Raw genomic sequence first — 23,714 nt, 5'->3', positions numbered from 1 at the left:
GATAGGGATGAGGGGGGCATGCATACACAGATAAGCATGAGGAGGCCATGCATATCAGGATAGGGATGAGGGGGGCATGCATACCATGATAGGGATGAGAGGGCCATGCATATCAGAATAAGGATGAGGGGGTCATGCATACCAGAATAGGGATGAGGGGGGCATGTATACCTGGATTGGGGACAGGATGGGGGATTGTCATGATTCTCAATGGCGAGAGAACATAGCCCAGCATATATGAGAACTAGCTCTTGGAAGATGGAAACTATATTGACCATGAACTAAACCTGCCGCACAACTAGAAGTGGCCGGGTAGCATGCCTACGTTTTTTAACCCTAGATGCCCAGCGCCAGCCGGAGAACTACCTAATCCTAGCAGAGGAAAAGACAGTCCTGGCTCACCTCTAGAGAAATTTTCCCAAAAGGCAGACAGAGGCCCCCACATATATTGGCGGTGATTTTAGATGAAATGACAAACGTAGTATGAAAATAGGTTTAGCAAAATCGAGGTCCGCTTTCTAGATAGCAGGAAGACAGAAAGGACCCTTTCATGGTCAGCAGAAAACCCTATCAAAAACACCATCCAGAAATTCCTTTAAGACTCTAGCATTAACTCATAACACCAGAGTGGCAATTTCCGATCACAAGAGCTTTCCAGACACAGTAACGAAACAGCAGCTGTGAACAGGAACAAAATGCAAAAACACACAAGGACAAAAGTCCAACTTAGCTGGGAGTTGTCTAGTAGCAGGAACAAGCACAGAAGGCTTCTGATTACATTGTTGACCGGCAAGAAACTGACAGAGGAGCAAGGTTATATAGCGACTCCCACATCCTGATAGGAGCAGGTGAACAGAGGGGATGATGCACACAAGTTCAATTCCACAAGTGGCCACCGGGGGAGCCCAGAATCCAATTTCACAACAGGGGATATTAATACAGAATTGACCACATTTTTTGCTTCATTTTTTTTTATTTTCCTCCTCTAAAACCTAGAGACATAACTACAATAAGAGTGCAGCGCCCCAGAGTCCTGGTCGTTGCAGTAATGTCGCTCTGCCACTAAGGGGAGTGATGTTACGTCTGATTGCACTAAAGGAGTTTCTCTGACCAGGTAACACTCACACTACACTTCACACTCCGGCCACCAGGGGGGGTGGCTCTATCTAGTAGGCCACTCCTCACACTCTGGTAAAACTGGGGGTTGGACAGGAAGACAGAGAGAGAAGTAACTGGGAAGAGCTAGTGAGAGGACCTCTCAGGGATGGGATCCTGGCAGACTCCTAAGAGCAGAACTAACCAGTGAACAACGGGAATACAGAAAAGAGGCATTAGGACCAGAAGGAGTCGTGCTGTTAGACCGAGGCAACATCCTTCTGAGGCGCAAACAGTCGGTGGCCGGAACGCCGAGCAAGTAAGAGACTCTAAGTACTACTGCAAACCACGGCCGGACAGCCAATTATAGGTTGGCTGTCTCACACAAATCACCTAAGCAGACAACGGAGGCAGCTGTGGGAGAGGGGCGACTCTAGGGTCCCGGAAGAACTCCAGGCCTACCCCGTCATACGGGTGCGTCCTACCATATCACCTGGGGGACGGAGAGAACGAACATCAGAGACAGACAGAATCAGTTGTGAGGACTATCCCGGGAGCTCAGCAGGGAAGGACTACAACACACAGCGCTAGAAGGTAGACACTGATTCCCACCTGTAAAGAGAACTCCTGATGTGCCTTTGGACCGGCCGGTCTCAAACAGCCCTGTTGACAGCGCTCTGGACTGAGGATTCTAAAACCTTCAGTCAAGAGGTAAAGAGACTGCAACCTGGTGTCCTCGTTATTTACTACGACCTACACTGCACCGCAATATCACCACCATTTACCACCACCTTTCACTGGACGCCCCTCAGCAGGGTCACGGACCGGGTCTAGCCACCGTGACAACCCCAGAACAGAGACTCAGAGGCCCGGTACCGGGTACCCCTCGGCCCTGCGGCAGTGGGGGCGCTCCAAGAGGACCTGGGGGGGGCAATACTACAACATGAGGAACTGGATGGGGACATATCTACAATATGGGGACCTGGATGGGGCCATAACTACAGTATGGGGACATGACTACAATATGAGGACCTGGATGGGGACATGACTACAATATAGGGACCTGGATATGGGGACATTACCAAAACATGACAACCTGGATGGGGATATAACTACAATATGGGGACCTGGATGGGGACATAACTACAATATGAGTGCACATTTGTTATCACCACATCTGTATCGACTCAAGCTCTAAAAAAATAAAATAGACATGGCAAAAATGTTCAAAAGGTGTATAGAAAAAAAAGGTATCACTAAAAATGTCACTTTGTCCTACAAAAAATGTGGCACTCCAAATTCTAATTTTCTTCTATATGCAGCCCATATACTCAGCCAAGATTGAGACCCCTGTTATAGACATTGGATAGTCAGGCATATGCATTGGAGCTTCAATGACACTTCTCTCTTTGTGGCAAGAAAATAAGAAGGAACATGTCGCTTGAGGCTCCATTTTAGTGAATAGTGAGGCACCTAGCAATCATATTTTACCTATTTCACAAATAGATAAATATTCATGATGAGATAAGCTCTTCCAAAGACATGAATAAGTTTGGTTTACGTAGATTTCAAGGTTCCTACTGCTGCAAGAGCTATAACTGATATCCTGGATCTCTTATCATCTATTATGATTGCTTATTTTATTTAATAGTTAACGACAAATCAATAAAACTCCTCTTTCTCTAAAAAGTTGTTGCTTTTTATGGTTGGAATGAGCTACCAAAGTATGAGAGGACCAGTGAGACCCCACACTTGGACACAGTAATTGCCTTCAAAAGTTCAGCAGAAGACAACCTCGTTTGAAGCTATCTTTGCAGCCAATATTTCCTATGAGATTATCAAAAATAACTTGTTAGATGTAACTGTATTCTGTGTGCGCAATGATAACAATGTAATTAGAAATGGTTATTATGTATGAATGAAGAATTGGCCAATACAATAATTTCCACAGGTGATTTCCTTGGTCTGTTAACATGCCAGTTAACCCACCCTCCTGTTATGACGTCAAATAACATGTATGGTAATTATTGCAATCTTTGATTGGGTGGAGGCCCATCCAGTTTTATCTAGATCGGCATAGGACAAAGAAGCACCCGGGAAAATCAGTAAAAAAATAATTGTTTTAATCAAAAAAGCTTTTTGGAGCGGGTGGATTTTGTTGTGGATCTGCATGTATTCTGCAGCAAAATTCACAATCTGGGTATGTTACTGATTTTGATTTTCCAATTAAACTCAATATCAATAGAGTAGAATCTAAAAAAAAACTTATGATCTTTCCAGACCAGAGATTCACGTGTTCTCAACTGAAAAATCTGCACCGTAGGTCAGGTTCTGCACAAAAAAATTAAATTTATTCAAATCTCACCACTTTGCTGCTACTGTGTTCCACTGTGGATTTCATGTGTCAAATAGTATTCATATTCAAGTACAATGTAAAAGGAAAGGTGCCATAAAAAATATTTAAACAATTGAAAAAATGTAAAGTACTAATGTTTTAATTTATTAAAATATTATCACTGATTCTGAGACAGTTTTCTCATGACATATTGTACTTCATGAAAGTGGTAAAATTTCTTTCATATGCTTGCTTTTTGTTTGTGATAAAAAATGGAAAGACCCACCTCACAGGCTGCCCCGAAGTGCAAGAGTCTAACTAACTCAGAACTAAAAATAAAAATTAAACAACAACCACAAGACGGATTTCATCAACCAAGGTATAATTTTGATCAGTATAATGGCGCCAACCTGACATTGTCTGTAGGTTACTGAGCACAACTCTGCTGACAATTTCCCTTTACCCCCCTCCCGACCTCCGCCGTACTAGTACTGCGCAGCGGGAACTGCATTTCTGCCAGGAACAGTACTAGTACGGCAGCACGAACACCGTGGCCTCACGCTGAGCGTCGTGGTGATTGCGTGCGGGTGTCAGCTATATGTGACAGCTGACACCCCGCAGCAATGCCCACAATTGGTGCTCGGTGCGGGCATTTAAACCCTCTGATGCCGCTGTCAGTACTGACAGCGGCAGAGGACAATCGCGCAGGGACGGGGGCTCCCTGCGCTCTCCCATCGGAACAACGCGATCATCGCGTTGTTCTGGTCGTCTCCATGGAGACCCCCGGCTCTAAGATGGCCACGGGGCTCCTTCCGGGTCCTGAAGAGAGGTGGCTTGTGAGCGCCTGCTAAGAGCAGGCGCCGGCAAGCCTCCTACACTGCCTGTCAGATCGCTGATCTGACACAGTGCTATGCAAAGTGTCAGATCAGTGATCTGACTTTATATAGTGATGTCCCAACCTGGAACAATGTAATAAAGTTAAAAAGAAATATGATGTGTAAAAATATTTTTTTTAAATCCTCAAATAGATAAATAAAAAAAAAATATATATATATATACTTTACCAATAAATCCATTTACATATTTGGTATCGCTGCATCTATAATGACCCAACCTATAAAACTGTCCCACTAGTTAACCCCTTTAGGGAACACCATTAAAAAAAAAAACAAGGCAAGAAAACAATGCTTTATCATCATACCGCAGAACAAAAAGTGGAATAACAAATATCAAAAAGACAGATATAAATAAACATGGTACCGCTGAAAATGTCATCTTGTCCTGCAAAAAACAAGCTGGCACACAGCGTCATCAGCAAAAAAATAAATAAATTATAGCTCTCAGAATAAAGCGATACAAAAATAGTTGTTTTTTCTATAAAATAGTTTTTATTGTATAAAAGCGCCAAAACATAAAAAAGATATGAATGAGGTATCGCTGTAATCGAACTGACCCGAAGAATAAAACTGCTTTATCAATTTTAACAAACGCGGAATGGTATAAACGCCCTCCCCCAAAAAAAAGAAATTCATGAATTGCTGTTTTTTTGTCCATTCTGCCTCACAAAAATCAGAATAAAAATCGATCAAAAAAGTCATGTGCACGAAAAAGATACCAATAAAAACGTCAACTCGTCCCGCAAAAAACAAGACCTCACATGACTCTGTGGGCCAAAATATAGAAAAATTATAGCTCTCAAAATGTGGTGATGCAAAAACTATTTTTTGAAATAAAAAGAGTCTTTTAGAGAGTGACAGCTGCCAAACATAAAAACCCGCTATAAAAACCCGATATAAATAGCAAATCAAACCCCCTTTATCAACCCCTTAGTTAGGGAAAAATAATAAAATTTAAAAATGCATTTATTTCAATTTTCCCATTAGGGTTAGGGCTAGGCTTAGGGCTAGGGCTAGGGATAGGGCTAGGGTTAGGGTTAGAGCTAAAGTTAGGGTTGAGGCTAAAGTTATTGTTAGGTTTGGGGCTAAAGTTAGGGTTAGGGTTGGGGTTAGGGTTTGGATTACATTTACGGCTGGGATTAGGGTTAGGGTTGGGATTAGGGTTAGAGTTGGGATTAGGGTTAAGGGTGTGTTCGGGTTAGGGGTGTGGTTAGGGTTATGGTTAGGGTTGGGACTAGGGTTAGGGGTGTGTTGGGGTTAGGGTTAGAGTTAGAATTGGGGGGTTCCACTGTTTAGGCACATCAGGGGGTCTCCAAACGTGACATGGCATCTGATCTCAATTCCAGCCAATTCTGCGTTGAAAAAGTAAAACGGTGCTCCTTCCTTTCCGAGCTCTGCCATGCGCCCAAACGGTGGTTTACCCCCACATATGGGGTATCATCGTACTCAGGACAAATTGGACAACAAGTTTTGCAGTCCAATTTCTCCTGTTACCCTTGGGAAAATAAAAATTGGGGGGCTAAAAAATCATATTTGTTGGGAAAAAAAGATTTTTTATTTTCATGGCTCTGCGTTATAAACTTTAGTGAAACACTTGTGGGGTCAAAGTTCTCACAACACATCTAGATAAGTTCCTTGGGGGTCTAGTTTCCAAAATGGGGTCACTTGTGGGGGGTTCTACTGTTTAGGTACATCAGGGACTCTGGAAATGCAACGTGATGCCCACAGACCATTCCATCAAAGTCTACATTCCAAAACGGCACTCTTTCCCTTCTGAGCTCTGCCATGAGCCCAAACTGTGGTTCCCCCCCACATATAGGGTATCAGCATACTCAGGACAAATTGTACAACAACTTTTGTTGTCCACTTTCTCCTGAAACCCTTGGGAAAATAAAAAAATTGGGGGCTAAAAAAAATCATTTTTGTGGGAAAAAAATTATTTTTTATTTTCACGGCTCTGCGTTATAAACTTTAGTGAAACACTTGGGGGTTCAAAGTTCTCACAACACATCTAGATAAGTTCCTTGGGGGGTCTAGTTTCAAAAATGGAGTCACTTGTGGGGGGTTTCTACTGTTTACGTACATCAAGGACTCTGCAAATGTAACATGACCCCCGCAGACCATTCCATCAAAGTCTGCATTCCAAAATGTCGCTCTTTCCCTTCCGAGCTCTGCCATGAGCCCAAACTATGGTTCCCCCCCACATATGGGGTATCAGCGTACTCAGGACAACTTGTTCAACAACTTTTTTTTTTTGTGAAAAAAAATTAGATTTTTTATTTTTACGGCTCTACATTATAAACTTCTGTGAAGCACTTGAGGGTTCAAAGTGCTCACCATACATCTAGATAAGTTCCTTAGGGGGTCTACTTTCCAAAATGGTGTCACTTGTGGGGGGTTCCACTGTTTAGGCACATCAGGGGCTCTCCAAACGCGACATGGGGGCTGATCTCAATTCCAGCCAATTCTGCGTTGAAAAAGTCAAACGGTGCCCTTTCCTTTCCCAGCTCTGCCATGCTCCCAAACAGTGGTTTACCCCCACATACGGGGTATCAATGTACTCAGGACAAATTGCACAACAACTTTTGTGGTCCAATTTCTCCTGTTTCCCTTGGGAAAATAAAAAATTATGGGCGAAAATATCTTTTTTGTGAAAAGAATTTTCATTTTTTATTTTTACGGCTCTACATTATAAACTTCTGTGAAGCCCTTGGGAGTTCAAAGTGCACAACACACATCTAGATGAGTTTCTTAGGGGGTCTACTTTCCAAAATGGTGTCACTTGTGGGGGGGTTTCCACTGTTTAGGCACATCAGAGGCTCTCCAAACGCAGGAATGTGGTTTTGTGCATCTTGTGGGGTGCAGTTTTTAGAATGGTGTCACTTTGGGGTATTTTCTATCATGTAGACCCCTCAAAGTGACTTCAAATGTGATGTGGTCCCTAAAAAAATGGTTTTGTAAAATTTGTTGAAAAAATGAGAAATCGCTGGTCAACTTTTGACCCTTATAACTTCCTGACAAAAGAACAATTTGGTTCCAAAATTGTGCTGATGTAACGTAGACATGTGGGAAATGTTATTTATTAACTATTTTGTGCGATATAACGCTCTGATTTAAGGCATAAAAATTAAAAGTTGGAAAATTGCTAAATTTTCAAAATTGTAGCCAAAGTCATATCAAGGAAATGTTAATGCTATCATAAAGTACAATATGTCACGACTCACGAGAAAACATTCTCAGAAGCAGTGGGATCCGTTGAAGTGTTCCAGAGTTATTACCTCATAAAGGGAGGGTCGTCAGAATTGTAAAAATAGGCAGGGTCAGAAAGGTGAAAACAGGCTGGGTCTTGAAGGGGTTAAAACTGCACCAAGGTGCTCAAAACCACATTCAAGAAGTTAACTAAACCTTCAGGTGCTTCTCAGGAAATTTTGGAAAGGGGTGCAACTAGATTATTACAAGGGATGCAAGGCCTCTCCTATGATGGGAGGTTTGAAAAGTTGGGCTTGTTTAGCTTAGAAAAAGACGCCTCAGAGGGGTCTCATTTACATAAATATATGTGTGATCAGTACAAACGACTGGCTCATGACTTATTCCTTCCAAGGACTATACTTAGGAATAGGGGGCACTCATTATGGGTGAAAGAAAGGCAATTCTGACAGCTAAATAGGAAAGGATTCTTTACAGTTAGATCAGTCAGAATGTGGAATGCCCTACCACAAAAGGTAGTAATGGCAGACACTATAAGGGTGTGTGTCCACGGTCAGTAAACGCTGCTTGTTTGACGCTGCGCAGCGCTGCAGCGTCAAACACGCAGCGTCCAGATGTTCCAGCATAGTGGAGGGGATTTTTTGAAATCCCGTGTCCACTATGCGTGGAAACCCGCACGCGGCGGGCCTGCGACTCCGGACATGCTGCGCGTCTTTTCAGATCGCAGCATGTCCGTACACCTTGCGGGGACGCAGCGTCCCCGCAAGGCATACCACAGGGCGCTATGGGAGGGGGGGCGATGATCCCGGATGTGTACAGTTAACACATCCGGCATCATCGCGTCCCAGAAGGGGGCGGGGCTTAGCGCCGAGCGGCTTTGCCGCTCTGGCGATACCGCCGGCCATCCTGAACGTGGACACGCACCCTAACAGCTTTTAAAAAAGTGCTGGATTATTTCCTCAATACAAATAACATTCTAGGTTATAGTTAATTTAGTGACAAAATGAACAATTGGCGAAAAAAGGTTGGGCTTGATGGACCTAGGTCTTTTTTCAACCTATGTAACTATGAAGGAAAAAATGAACATTTAATTTTTTTCACAGAAATTTTACTTTAGACCCAATTTTTTTTTACAAGGGTAGCAGGGAAAAATAGACCCCAAAATTTGTTGTCAGCTTCTCATCCGCATGCCAATACCCCATGTGTAGGGGAAAATCACTGTTTGGGCGCACGTCAGGATTTGGAAGGAAAGGAGAGCCATTTGACTTTTGGAACGCAAAATTTGCTGGAATAACTAGCAGATGCCATGTCACCTTTGGAGAGCGCCTGATGTGCCTAAAAAGTGGAAACCCCCCACATGAGACACCATTTTGGAATCTAGACCCCCCAGGGAACTTAACTAGATGTGTGGTGAGCATGTTGAATCCCCAGGTGCTTCTTAGAAGTTTATAACATTGAGCCATGAAAATTTTAAAAAATCACATTTTTCCCACAAAAATGTTTTGCAGCCCCAAATTTTGAATTTTCATAAGAGTAACAGGAGAAATTGCACCATAAGGTTTGTTGTGCAATTTGCAGCTTGTTGTGCAATATGTATAGGAAAACTACTGTTTGGGTGCACAGCATGGCTTGGAAGGGAAAGCATGCCATTTGACTTTTTGAAAGCAAAATTTGCTGGAATAGAATTAGTGGATGCCATGTCACGTTTGGAGTGGAAACCCCCCAAAAGTGACACCATTTTGTAAACTAGACCACTCAGGGAACTTATTTAAATGTGTGGCAAGCACCTGATCCCCAGGTGCTTCACAGAAGTTTATAACGTACAGCCATGAAAATAAAACAAATCACATCTTTCCCACAAAATTGTTATTTCAGCCCCAATTTTTTATTTTCATGAAAGTACCAGGAGAATATGGAACCCAAAATTAATTGTGCAATTTCTCCTGAGTATGGAGATAGCCCATATGTGGAGGTAAACTACTACCGTATTTTTAGGACAATAAGATACACCGAACCTTAAGACACACCCCAAATTTTTAGAAGGAAAATAGGGAAAAAAATTTATACGTCAAATGGGGTCCGTCTTACAGTCCAAATTCAGGTTCGGATGTGCTCAATGGTGCGGGGGCTCCGCTGACATATTGTGAAAACCCAGAGCCCCCGCACTTCTGTTGATTTAAGGAGGTGGCCCTCGGAAAATGGCCACACAGATTGAGATCTCGGCACACTCCTGGTAAGTACATTCAAACCATTTCCTAAAAAAATAGTCTGAAAAATACGGTATTTGGGCATACAAACAGGGCTCAGAAAAGGAGTGACATTTTGGAAAGCAAACTTTAATAAAATCAACTGCAGATGTCATGTCACTTTTAGAGAGACCCTGATGGTCCTAAACAGTGGAAAAACCCCACAAGTGACCTCGTCTTGAAAACTAAACCCCTCACAAAATTTATCTAGATGTGTGGTGAGCACCTTGACACTACAGGTGCTTCACAGAATTTTACAATGTTGATCTGTGGAAATGAAACAAAAATATTTTTCAACAAAAAATATTGTTAAAGCCCCAATTTTTTTCATTTTCACAAAGATAACAGGAAAAAAATGGACCCAAAGATGTGTTGAGCAATTTCTCCTGAATACAACGATACCCCATATGTAGTAAAAAAATAAATGTTTTTGAGGCACAGTGAACAGATCAGAAGGGAAGGAGAGCAGTATTTCAGTTCAGATTTTTCTGTACTGGTGTGAGGGTGCCATATCACACTGGCAGAGCCCCTGAAGTGCCAGAACAGCAGAACCCCCCATAGGAGATCCCATTTTGCACACTTTGCAGTGATCATATTGACACCATAGCTGGGTCACAGAATTTATACCATAGGGCTGTGAAGAAAAAAATAATTACATTTTTACCACCAAAATTTGTTCCTACCCCATAAGTGGCTGTAGAGTATTGTTTAGCCATATGGCGAGACTCTGTAGGGCTGGAGCGCAGATTTTGCTAGAATAGTTTCCATTTTTTAATTATTATTTTGTGATATTTAAAAAATATATTTTTACAATTTTTTTTTAACTTTTTTTACTTTTTTACTAGGTCCCTCCATGGACTTTCTCTTTCTGCAGTCTGATCACAGTTCTAATGCATTGCAATGCACCAGCATTGTAATGCATTAGAACTGTCAGTGATGCACCGACACAAGTTAGTTTAATCATGCACTTTTTTGCTGCAATCTCTCAAAATATCAATTACTTTCCCTTTATATTGATGACAGCTCCCCCTTTGGTAACCATTAACCTTTTTTTCTATCACTAGTATACAGATATCGAAAGGGTTTCTAGTGTCCAGATGGTGTGCTAGAAACTTTCTATAGACACAGTATATATTTAAAGGGAACCTGTCAGCAGGATTGTGCGTAACCAAAAGACAGTGTTAGCCTCAGCACCATTATACTGAATAAAATGATACCTTGGTTGATGAAATACGTCTTGTGGTTGTTTCTTAATCTTTATTTTCAGTTTTGTGTTAATGAGATTCTCCTGCCCTAAGGCGGGGTTGGTGTATATGGTGCTCTGATTATATCTATTCATAATGCAGATTGCTGACAGGTCACTGATCCCTCACTGACCTTTCCCCTAGTTTCCATAATGAATACCTAACATACTGAAGAAAGAGACAAAAAACACTTCTGCAGGCAGGTGCCAGCCGTATCACCTGCGCTGCAGCATAATCGCATGTTTACTGTGCACTTAAGGCCCCTTTCACACATCAGGTTTTCGCCATCAGGCTAAATCCGGCTTTTTTTAAAAAAAACGGATCCAGCGAAAGCTGTCGTCGGATCCATTTTTTTCTCATAGACTTGTATTAGCGCCGGATGGCCTCACGTTTCGTCCGTCTTTTGCCGCCGGATCCAGCGAAAAGGGGTTTTCCGGCGTCTGGAGAAACTTACAAAGTTAAGTTTTTTGTCTGCGGTGAAAACCAGACAGCGCTTCCAGCTTTTTGCTAGAATGGAATCCTATGGGCGCCGGATCCATCAAATTCCGTTTCTTTTAAACTGCGCATGCTCAGAATTCCAGAGTGCCTATCAGCCATATCCTCCTTCTTCTCCTCTAGCTTCCTCAAACTCAATGTGGACAAATCTGAACTCATCATCTTTCCTCCATCCCATAGATCCTTACTTGACCTATCTATCGCAATCAATGACATCATGCTTTCCCCCGTACCGGAAGTCCGCTGCCTCGGAGTAACTCTTGACTCTGCCCTGTCCTTCAAACTGCACATTCAAGCTCTCTCCACCTCCTGTCACCTCCAGCTCAAAAATATCTCCAGAATCCGTCCTTTCCTCAACCGTCAATCTACTAAAATGCTTGTGCATACCCTCATCATCTCCCGCCTTGACTACTGCAACATCCTTTTCTGCGACCTCCCTGCTAACACCCTTGCACCTCTCCAGTCCATCCTTAACTCTGCTGCCCGACTAATTCATCTCCCTCCTCACTACTCCTCTGCTGCCCCCCTCTGCAAATCTCTTCACTGGCTCCCATTCCCTCTACTTACCTAGTGACATACTGACATACTGATATACTGACCTACAAAGCCATCCATAACCTGTCTCCTCCATATATCTCTGAACTAATCAAACGATATCTTCCCTCACGTAATCTCCGGTCCTCCCAAGACCTCCTTCTCTCCTCCACACTTATTCGCTCCTCATCCAATCGCCTCCAAGACTTCTCCCGAATATCCCCCATCCTCTGGAATTCTTTGCCCCAACACGTCCGACTATCAACCACATTTGGATCCTTCAGACGGAACCTGAAAACCCATCTCTTCAGGAAAGCCTACAGCCTGCACTGACCCCGCTGCCTCATCACTACCGAAGCTACTGCCTCACCAACACTGGAGTTCCTGCAACCCTCAACCTACTGTCTCATTCCCCATAATCCTGTAGAATGTAAGCCCACAAGGGTAGGGTCCTTCCCCTCTGTATCAGTCTGTCATTGTTAGTTTGTTTACTGTAAGTGATATCTGTAACTTGTATGTAACCCCTTCTCATGTACCGCACCATGGTATCAATGGTGCTCTATAAATAAATAATAATTGTCCATCTGTTGTATGAAACGACGACCAATCCCTTTGGCTGCATTTGGCTGGATCTGAGCACACAGCATGTCTCTGAATACCTCAGAGTTAGTGTTGAGCGATACCTTCCGATATGCAAAGGTATTGGTATCGGATCCGATACCCGATAAAAATGCATATCAATGGGACACAAAATATCGGAATGGTTCCCAGGGTCTGAAGGAGAGGAAACTCTCCTTCAGGCCCTGGGATCCATATTCATGTATAAAATAAAGAATAAAAATAAAAAATATTGATATACTCACCCCTCTGACGGCTCCGGCTCTCACCGGTCCAAGCGTCTGCCTCCGTTCCTAAGAATGCAGAGTGAAGGACCTTCGATGACGTCGCGGCTTGTGATTGGTCGCGTGACCGCGCATGTGATCGCTCACGCGACCAATCACAAGCCGCGACGTCATTGAAGGTCATTCACTCCCTGCATTCTGAGGAACGGAGGCACCGCTAAGAGCCAGGGTCCGCCGGAGGGGTGAGTATATCAATATTTTTTATTTTTATTATTTATTTTTTACATGAATATGGATCCCAGGGCCTGAAGGAGAGTCTCCTCTCCTCCAGACCCTGGGAACCATACGCACCGCACACTTCCGATTCCGATTTCCGATATCGCAAAAATATCGGAACTCGGTATCGGAATTCCGATACAGCAAATATCGGCCGATACCCGATATTTGCAGTATCGGAATGCTCAACACTACTCAGAATTCATTCGGCTGCTTCTGTCCTGTGTCACATCATCAATAAACACTAGTGACCCAGTGCCTCTGGCAGCCATGCATGCCCAAGCCATCACACTGCCTCCGACGTGTTTTACAGATGATGTTGTATGATTTGGATCATGAGCCTTCGCCATACTTTTCTCTTTCCATCATTCTGGTAGAGATTGATCTTGGTTTCATCTGTCCAAAGAATGTTCTTCCAGAACTGTGCTGGCTTTTTTAGATTTTTTTTAGCAAAATCCAGTCTAGCCTTTTTATTCTTCTTGATGCTTATGAGTGGTTTGCACTGTGCAGTGAACCCTCTGTATTTACTTTCATGCAGTCTTCTCTTTATGGTATATTTGGATATTGATACGCCTACCTCATGGAGAGTGTTGTTCACTTGGTTGGCTGTTGTGAAGGGGTTCCTCTTCACCATGGAGATTATTCTGCGATCATCCACCACTGTTGTCTTCCGTGGGCGCCAAGGTCTTTTTGCATTGATGAGTTCATCAGTGCTTTCTTTCTTCCTCAGGATGTACCAAACTGTAGATTTTGCTACTCCTAATATTGTAGCAATTTCTCGGATGGGTTTTTTCTGTTTTCGCAGCTTAAGGATGGCTAGTTTCACCTGCATGGAGAGCTCCTTTGACCGCATGTTTACTTCACTTCCAAATGCAAGCACCACACCTCAACTCAACTCCAGGCCTTTTATCTGCTTAATTGAGAATGACATAACAAAGGGATTGTCCACACCTGTCCATGAAATAGCCATGGAGTCAATTGTCCAATTACTTTTGGTCCCTTTAAAAACAGGGTGGCACATGTTAAGGAGATGAAACTAACTCCTAAACCCTTCATCCAATTTTAATGTGGATACCCTCAAATGAAAGCTGAAAGTCTGAACTTCAACTGCATCTGAATTGTTTTGTTTAAAATTCATTGTGGTAATGTCTATAACCAAAATTAGAAAAATGTTGTCTCTGTCCTAATATATATGGACCTAACTGTACAAGTCAAGCTTATGCTTCCATCCAACTACAGTTGCCTTATCCCTGTGCCAGTCATTGCACTGGTTGCCCATAGGATATAGCCAGTCATAATGAATATAAAGTTGGACCACTCGGGGGCGTGGCCTGGCTATGGAGGACTGAGGATTCTCATCATTCAGCTCCTTCCTCAGGGATGACTAGGGACCCGACCTGATGTGCATTCCCAGCTAACTGAATCCAAATGCCAGCAAAGAGACGTAAAAGCACTTGCCCTAGGAGTGGATTACCTTCTGTGGTGCCTGCGCCTGAAATCGCCAGTTTTTTTGAGAAGCTGGGCTGAATCTATGCTGGAACTTGCGGTTTCCAAAACGGCTCACACTGAACAGCGCGCGTCCTCTACAGTGTGCAAGGATGAAAATCTCAGAAGAACACTAACTTCTTTCCTGCCATCCATAGAGAGGCCGTGTCCAGCAGGGGCGTAACTACCGCGGTCGCAGCGGTCGCCATTGCGACCGGGCCCCGCAGGTCAGGGGCCCCGGGCCGGCAGGTCTGAGCAGGGCCAGGCTGGCCATCGGGCACTTCTGGCAAATGCCAGAAGAGCCGATGCCAGTAGTGGGCCGCTGCACTGTTCCTCCCCCGGAACCCCCCCCCAGTGCCGCCGCCGCCGCATTTAACTATACCGGCGTCTATGACACCGGGATAGTTCAATGCAATGATGGGAGGAGAGAGCGTCACCTGACGCTTCCTCTCCCATCATTCCCCGCTCTGCCTCTGACAGTACACTGCGGGTGCGCGATGACGTCATATCATCGCGCACCTGCAGTGTCCTGGGCAGACTGCAGCCGCCAGGAGCAGCGCGGGCAAAAGGAAAGGTGAGGAGAGTTTTTTTTTTTTTTTCTTTTTAACCGGACTGTGGGGCCATTATCGGGGGGGGGGGATGAGATGAGATGTGGGCCTTGCTCTATATATCCCTGTGCGGGCTCTGCTGTATATACCACTGTGCGGGCTCTGCTGTATATACCACTGTGCGGGCTGTGCTCTATATACCACTGTGCGGGCTCTGCTGTATATAACACTGTGCGGGCTGTGCTGTATATACCACTGTGCGGGCTGTGCTCTATATACCACTGTGCGGGCTCTGCTGTATATACCACTGTGCGGGCTGTGCTCTATATACCACTGTGCGGGCTGTGCTCTATATACCACTGTGCGGGCTGTGCTCTATATACCCCTGTGCGGGCTGTGCTCTATATACCACTGCGGGCTGTGCTCTATATACCACTGTGCGGGCTGTGCTCTATATACCACTGTGCGGGCTGTGCTGTATATACCACTGTGCGGGCTCTGCTGTATATACCACTGTGCGGGCTGTGCTGTATATACCACTGTGCGGGCTCTGCTGGATATACCACTGTGCGGGCTGTGCTCTATATACCACTGTGCGGGCTCTGCTGTATATACCACTGTGCGGGCTGTGCTGGATATACCACTGTGCGGGCTGTGCTGTATATACCACTGTGCGGGCTGTGCTGTATATACCACTGTGCGGGCTCTGCTGTATATACCACTGTGCGGGCTCTGCTGTATATACCACTGTGCGGGCTCTGCTGGATATACCACTGTGAGGGCTGTGCTGTATATACCCCCTGTGCTGGCTGTGCTGTATATACCCCTGTGCGGGCTGTGCTGTATATACCCCTGTGCGGGCTGTGCTGTATATACCACTGTGCGGGCTGTGCTGTATATACCCCTGTGCGGGCTGTGCTGTATATACCACTGTGCGGGCTGTGCTGGATATACCACTGTGCGGTCTGTGCTGGATATACCACTGTGCGGTCTGTGCTGTATATACCACTGTGCGGGCTCTGCTGTATATACCACTGTGCGGGCTCTGCTGTATATACCACTGTGCGGGCTCTGCTGGATATACCACTGTGAGGGCTGTGCTGTATATACCCCCTGTGCTGGCTGTGCTGTATATACCCCTGTGCGGGCTGTGCTGTATATACCCCTGTGCGGGCTGTGCTGTATATACCACTGTGCGGGCTGTGCTGTATATACCCCTGTGCGGGCTGTGCTGTATATACCACTGTGCGGGCTGTGCTGGATATACCACTGTGCGGTCTGTGCTGGATATACCACTGTGCGGTCTGTGCTGGATATACCACTGTGCGGTCTGTGCTGGATATACCACTGTGCGGTCTGTGCTGGATATACCACTGTGCGGTCTGTGCTGGATATACCACTGTGCGGTCTGTGCTGGATATACCACTGTGCGGTCTGTGCTGGATATACCACTGTGCGGTCTGTGCTGGATATACCCCCTGTGCTGGCTGTGCTGTATATACCCCTGTGCGGGCTGTGCTGTATATACCCCTGTGCGGGCTGTGCTGTATATACCCCTGTGCGGGCTGTGCTGGATATACCACTGTGAGGGCTGTGCTGGATATACCACTGTGCGGTCTGTGCTGGATATACCACTGTGCGGTCTGTGCTGGATATACCACTGTGCGGTCTGTGCTGGATATACCACTGTGAGGGCTGTGCTCTATATACCCCCTGTGCTGGCTGTGCTGTATATACCCCTGTGCGGGCTGTGCTGTATATACCCCTGTGCGGGCTGTGCTGTATATACCCCTGTGCGGGCTGTGCTGGATATACCACTGTGAGGGCTGTGCTGGATATACCACTGTGCGGTCTGTGCTGGATATACCACTGTGCGGTCTGTGCTGGATATACCACTGTGCGGTCTGTGCTGGATATACCACTGTGCGGGCTGTGCTGGATATACCACTGTGCGGGCTGTGCTGGATATACCACTGTGCGGGCTGTGCTGGATATACCACTGTGCGGTCTGTGCTGGATATACCACTGTGAGGGCTGTGCTCTATATACCCCCTGTGCTGGCTGTGCTGTATATACCCCTGTGCGGGCTGTGCTGTATATACCCCTGTGCGGGCTGTGCTGTATATACCCCTGTGCGGGCTGTGCTGGATATACCACTGTGAGGGCTGTGCTGGATATACCACTGTGCGGTCTGTGCTGGATATACCACTGTGCGGTCTGTGCTGGATATACCACTGTGCGGTCTGTGCTGGATATACCACTGTGCGGGCTGTGCTGGATATACCACTGTGCGGGCTGTGCTGGATATACCACTGTGCGGGCTGTGCTGGCACCCAACACCATGTTGCAGTGCAGGAGATTCCTGCAACAGTCCGAGGCGTATCTAGGGGAAGCGGGGCGGGGGAAGGTGGGGGGGTTGTGGGGGCGGGGGAAGGTGGGGGGGGGTAGGGGGGGGGCCCCATTTGGAAGTTCGCACCGGGGCCCATAACTTTGTAGTTACGCCACTGGTGTCCAGCATAGACTAAGAGGAAAGGCATGATGGAGCATAGAGCCTTGGCAGCTGAGGAAACTCCCTGGAACCCAGGAGACAGGCTTCCTCTGCATAAAATGATGGATAAGATGTCCGTTAATCCATCAACAAGGTTGATGGAAGAACAGGCCCTGGGCCACAGGCATCCAATAACTCTATTCAGGAGCATATCAGCATAACACGTCCCCATTCTGCAGACATCAGCTCCTCCATAGGGGGTTCATTCCCAGCTTAACTTTGCCCTTCTCCTCCATTTTCTGGACAATCAGAGGGATTTCCACATGCAGATGCATCACAAGCAGACACTGTATGAAAAGATATTAACGCAAGTATATGTGCTATTCCCACAAAAGAAGAGATAGAAAATTACATTGCCAGGCTTGAATCTTCTTATAGTTCTGAGGATACAGCTATCAGGGGAGAGTTGCAACAGTTAACAGAAAAGGTGTCTGTTGGTGAGGGGTGCACAGAATCTATTGCACAGAAAGTACATATTCATGAACAGACCATAGCATCTCACTCATATCAACTGAAGTGTCTAGTGGATCTTTTGGATGACATTGAGAACAGAGAAAAGTGCAATACAGTAATATCAGGATAAGAGGACTTCCAGAAATAGCGTGTGGTGGGCCACTGGGGAGCCACCAGATGTTGCAGAAGGGCCAGCTGGGGTATATATTATTCGGCCAAGCTCGGGTCCCCACCCTGCAATTCTGGTGCTCTTTAGAGCGCCAATGACAGTGCAGGGATTGTCTGCCATGCACTGTAATGCCGCAGCCATCTTTGTTGTGGTATTACAGTGATTAGATGGCAGCACAGTGTCATCAGGTCTTTAAGAGACCTGACGCCGCCCTGCTCCTTGCATTCTGCTCCGGACTCAGCTAGTGTAGGGAGAGCTGGTGCTGAGATAGGGTCAGAATCGTTCTTTTATTAGTTAGTGTGGGTCTACTAGTGTTCAATCCACAAATCCTGATAAACCAACAGTACTTTTTAGGGCTATTTCGCGGGTATATAGATAATTGTGCTAGGTAGGCAGGAGAGTCTATGTGCACATATCCACATCACTGCAAGGCATGCAGGCACTGTATGTGAGTCTATATATCTCCCTGCATACATTAAAAGGCTCCATTACTGTCTGCTGGCTGCGTATTTTATATATACCTAGCTGCAGGTATCCGTGGCCATGATTTTTTTTTTGTTTGGGGGGGGGCACCTTATACCTGCTAATTTTAGTACAAAGCAATCCAGAGCCCCATTTTTTTCAACATTTAAATGCTTGGTCAAACTGCAGATTACAGCCAGGTAATTTTAATACAAGAGCATTAAAATCTAACAAGTTAAATCGGTTGTTTTTGTCCTAGGCATCAGATGTGAGTGCGCATAAAATTCTGGCCTTTTTTTGTGTGCTATAGTTTTTTTAGAGTGTCTTACATCATTTTTGGACAACATTTTGGTGACCAAAAAATCTTTATCTGGCAAAAAAATATGCCACACGCTTTGCATATTGCCTACTTATTGACACAATTTTGGTGGTCCCCAAAAAAATCAAGGCCACATTTTGATCAGTCTGTTATCTCCGTCAGACGCACGGTGTATCTGCGGTGTCCAAATCCTCGCTTTGCAGGCATACATTGCATTTTTTGGTCTGCTACCCTTGCTGCATACAGAATTTTGTGGTTTAAAAAACTTTACAAACTACAGGCCACATATTGAAAGTCTGTTATCTCAGTCAGACGCCTTGGTCTATTTTGGTCTCCAAATCTTTGCTTTTCAGGCATAAATTCCAGTTTTTGGTATGCTACCCTTGGTGTATACAGTATTTTGTTGTTTTTAAAATTGTTAAAAATACAGGGCACATATGGAAACAGTCTGTTATGTCAGTCACATATCTGGTCTATCTGTGGTCTTCAAATCTTGGCATTTCAGGCATACATTCCAGTTTTTGGTCTGCTACCCTTGGTGTATACAGTATTATGTGGATTTTTTTAAACAGTCTGTTATCTCAGTCACATGTCTGGTCTATCTGTGGTTTTCAAATCTTGGCTTTTCAGGCATACATTCCAGTTTTTGGTCTGCTACCCTTGGTGTATACAGTATTTGTTGTTTTTAACTGTAACACCCCAGGTAACCAGTTGTTACAGTGATATTGCCTTCCTTTCAGGGAGGGTGATGACATGCTTGGAGGCAAGAAGGATTCCCTTTACTAGGTAATGCACCTACATACAAAACATTCTGAATCAGGGCCAGAAGGGGGAGCACTGATAATGGATGCAGGGGAGTTTCCCCAGCTTTAAGTATTCTGGTCTGGAGGAGGAGTTAGATCAGTTAGTTAGACAGTGGAGAAGAGAGTGGAGCCATGCAACCACGAGTGGTGCTGCAGCTCCAGGAATGGAAGAGAATCTGAAGGGTTGTAGTGATAGTGAGTACCTGAGGAGAGAAGAAAAGGAGAAGAAGGGAGTTTGGAGGGGAACTGTGACCGGGCACCCTCTGAGCCAAAGAGCAGGAATCGGGCACTGGGAGCCTGAGGCTGTATCGACCTCTAAGTCTCACAGCAGAACCGGAGGGAAGAGGACTTTATGTAGTCTGTCCACACCCACACCCAAAGGGGCAGCAGTACACAGAGAGCCCGGGTCATGATAGAGACCCTGTAAAAAGGCTCGCACTGCCCACCATACAGGGTACTGTCCCAGGACAGGAGAGAGAGCACTTTGTAAGTTAGCCACAGGCAGCAAAGAACTCGCAAACGAGCACGAGTAGAAAGGCTTACAGACCTCACCAAAAGAGGGATCCATCGTGGCCTCCAGGCCGGATGGACCACATCACCACCTGTTGCTGGTACCCTGGACTGTGGCTTGCTTCAACCAGTAAACCAGGTAAAGACATTACAACCCTGTGTCCTTCGTTTATTCTGGCCAAACACCACAGGAGCCCTGGGGACCCAGCTTCATCTGTGGGAAGCGATACCATCTATGCTGCCATACCATCACCCCCAGAGGACCCCTTTAAGCAACGTCAGTCACCCCTGACCGAGTACCACAGGTGGTGTCATAAACTTTTATTATTTTCACAATCCCTTTAAAAACTATCCCTTTTATTTGGGCGCCCAAGACCACGGACCCAGTCGCTGCCACTGTGACCAGCTCTTTAACGACGACCGGACCCGTTACCGAGTACTCCATGGCCCTGGCGAGCGCTCCATAACATTGTGAAAAATACAGGACACATATTGAAACAGTCTGTTATGTCTGCGGTCCCCAAATCTTTGCTTTTCAGGCATACATTCCAGTTTTTGGCCGGCTACCCTTGCTGTATACTAGTGTTGAGCATTCCGATACCGCAAGTATCGGGTATCGGCCGATACTTGCGGGTAGGGTTGAGCGACTTTCATTTTTTTAAGATCGAGTCGGGTTTTGTGAAACCCGACTTAGTCCAGAGTCGAGTCGAGTGAAGTCGGCCGATTATCGCTAAAAGTCGGGGATCGACCGAAACACGAAACCCAATGCAAGTCAATGGGGAAGCATAGCCGGCAGTGAGTGGAGGCCAGGAAAACACCTACTGTGCCCATTTTAATGCCAAAAACATCCATTCTTGTTTTCTGAAGCTTGTCAATCTAAATTAACTTTATAATAATAGTTGGGCACTGGAAATTGGGGGTGATTTGGCAAAAGTTGTGGGGGGTAGGGCTGGTTCAAGGTTTTAGTGGGCACAGGAAACATGGACTACGTCACGGCGGTGGAGCAGTGAGAGGTAAGTATGTCAAGTTTGCAAGTGCTGTGATCCTAAGCAAGCAGGGGGGCCCACTCGTTGGCATTGGCACTGGCACAGGGCCCCTCTAAGTACAGCGGTGTGTTTGCACGGCGGGGGCGCCTCCCACCAGCAGCGACACTTTTGCGTACTCTGAGGGGCCATGTGCCAGTGACGTCGCCAACGAGTATGCCCCCCCCACCTGATGAAGGAACCTGCACTTTCATCTGCACCTTCCTCTTTGTCCCTGTGTAAGGTGGTATAACATGCGGGAAGGGGAACCTGACTTTCAGCAGGGTCAGATTCTGGCTGTGTAGAGTGCAAGGGGAATGTAGTGGTCTAGGTCAATGTACCAGCAGACTCATGTAGCAGTGGCTGGGCAGTGGGCAGGATGAGGAGGAAACAGATATAGGGCCAAAGAATAAAGTAGGCTAAATGCAGTTCAAAATTGGTAACAGGACTAAACAGGCGGCATTGCTTTGTTGAGTGGAGTAGCAAACCCAGGAGCAGCAGACACTGTTTTAAGGGCCCAAACACACTAATAGGCCAAATGCAGTTTAATATCTGATACTATAGGCCGAAAGCCATAAGGTTGAAGCTCAGCTTTTTTTAGTTGAGGACAAACACCAGGGAGGAGCAAACAGAGCTATTAGGCCTCATCCAGCAATTTAAAAAAAAAAAAGAGCCAGAAGGTGGAAACTCAGCTTTGTTCAGTGGAGGACAACACCAGGCAGGGGCAGACACCGTTAGTAGGCCCTAACCACCAATTTTTAAAAACACAGCACTTAATGAGAGCAAGAAGGTTGAAGCTCAGCTGTATTCAGTTGAGGGCAACACCAGGGAGGGGCAGACACCGTTAGTAGGCCCTAACCACCAATTTTTAAAAACACAGCAATTAATGAGAGCCAGAAGGTTGAAGCTCAGCTTTATTCAGTTGAGGGCAACACCAGGGAGGGGCAGACCAGACACCGTTAGTAGGCCCTAACCACCATTTTGTTTTTTAAAAAACACTTAATGAGAGCCAGAAGGTTGAAGCTCAGCTGTATTCAGTTGAGGACAACACCAGGGAGGGGCAGACACCGTTAGTAGGCCGTAACCAAAGTTGAAGGCCAAATGCAGTTTAATATCTGATACTATAGGCCGAAAGCCAGAAGGTTGAAGCACAGCTTTATTCAGTTGAGGGCAACACCAGGGAGGGGCAGACACCATTAGTAGGCCCTAACCACCAATTTTTAAAAACACAGCACTTAATGAGAGCCAGAAGGTTGAAGCTCAGCTGTATTCAGTTGAGGACAACACCAGGGAGGGGCAGACACCGTTAGTAGGCCGTAACCAAAGTTGAAGGCCAAATGCAGTTTAATATCTGATACTATAGGCCGAAAGCCAGAAGGTTGAAGCACAGCTTTATTCAGTTGAGGGCAACACCAGGGAGGGGCAGACACCGTTAGTAGGCCCTAACCACCAATTTTTAAAAACACAGCACTTAATGAGAGCCAGAAGGTTGAAGCTCAGCTTTATTCAGTTGAGGGCAACACCAGGGAGGGGCAGACACCGTTAGTAGGCCCTAACCACCATTTTAAAAAAAAAAAAACACTTAATGAGAGCCAGAAGGTTGAAGCTCAGCTTTATTCAGTTGAGGGCAACACCAGGGAGAGGCAGACACCGTTAGTAGGCCCTAACCACCAATTTTTAAAAACACAGCACTTAATGAGAGCCAGAAGGTTGAAGCTCAGCTGTATTCAGTTGAGGACAACACCAGGGAGGGGCAGACACCGTTAGTAGGCCGTAACCAAAGTTGAAGGCCAAATGCAGTTTAATATCTGATACTATAGGCCGAAAGCCACAAGGTTGAAGCACAGCTTTATTCAGTTGAGGGCAACACCAGGGAGGGGCAGACACCGTTAGTAGGCCCTAACCACCAATTTTTAAAAACACAGCACTTAATGAGAGCCAGAAGGTTGAAGCTCAGCTGTATTCAGTTGAGGACAACACCAGGGAGGGGCAGACACCGTTAGTAGGCCATAACCAAAGTTGAAGGCCAAATGCAGTTTAATATCTGATACTATAGGCCGAAAGCCAGAAGGTTGAAGCACAGCTTTATTCAGTTGAGGGCAACACCAGGGAGGGGCAGACACCGTTAGTAGGCCCTAACCACCAATTTTTAAAAACACAGCACTTAATGAGACCCAGAAGGTTGAAGCTCAGCTTTATTCAGTTGAGGGCAACACCAGGGAGGG

This window comes from Ranitomeya variabilis, chromosome 3 (genome assembly GCF_051348905.1).
Source record: "Ranitomeya variabilis isolate aRanVar5 chromosome 3, aRanVar5.hap1, whole genome shotgun sequence".
Taxonomy (NCBI): Eukaryota; Metazoa; Chordata; class Amphibia; order Anura; family Dendrobatidae; genus Ranitomeya; species Ranitomeya variabilis.
This window is presented reverse-complemented; position numbering follows the sequence as displayed.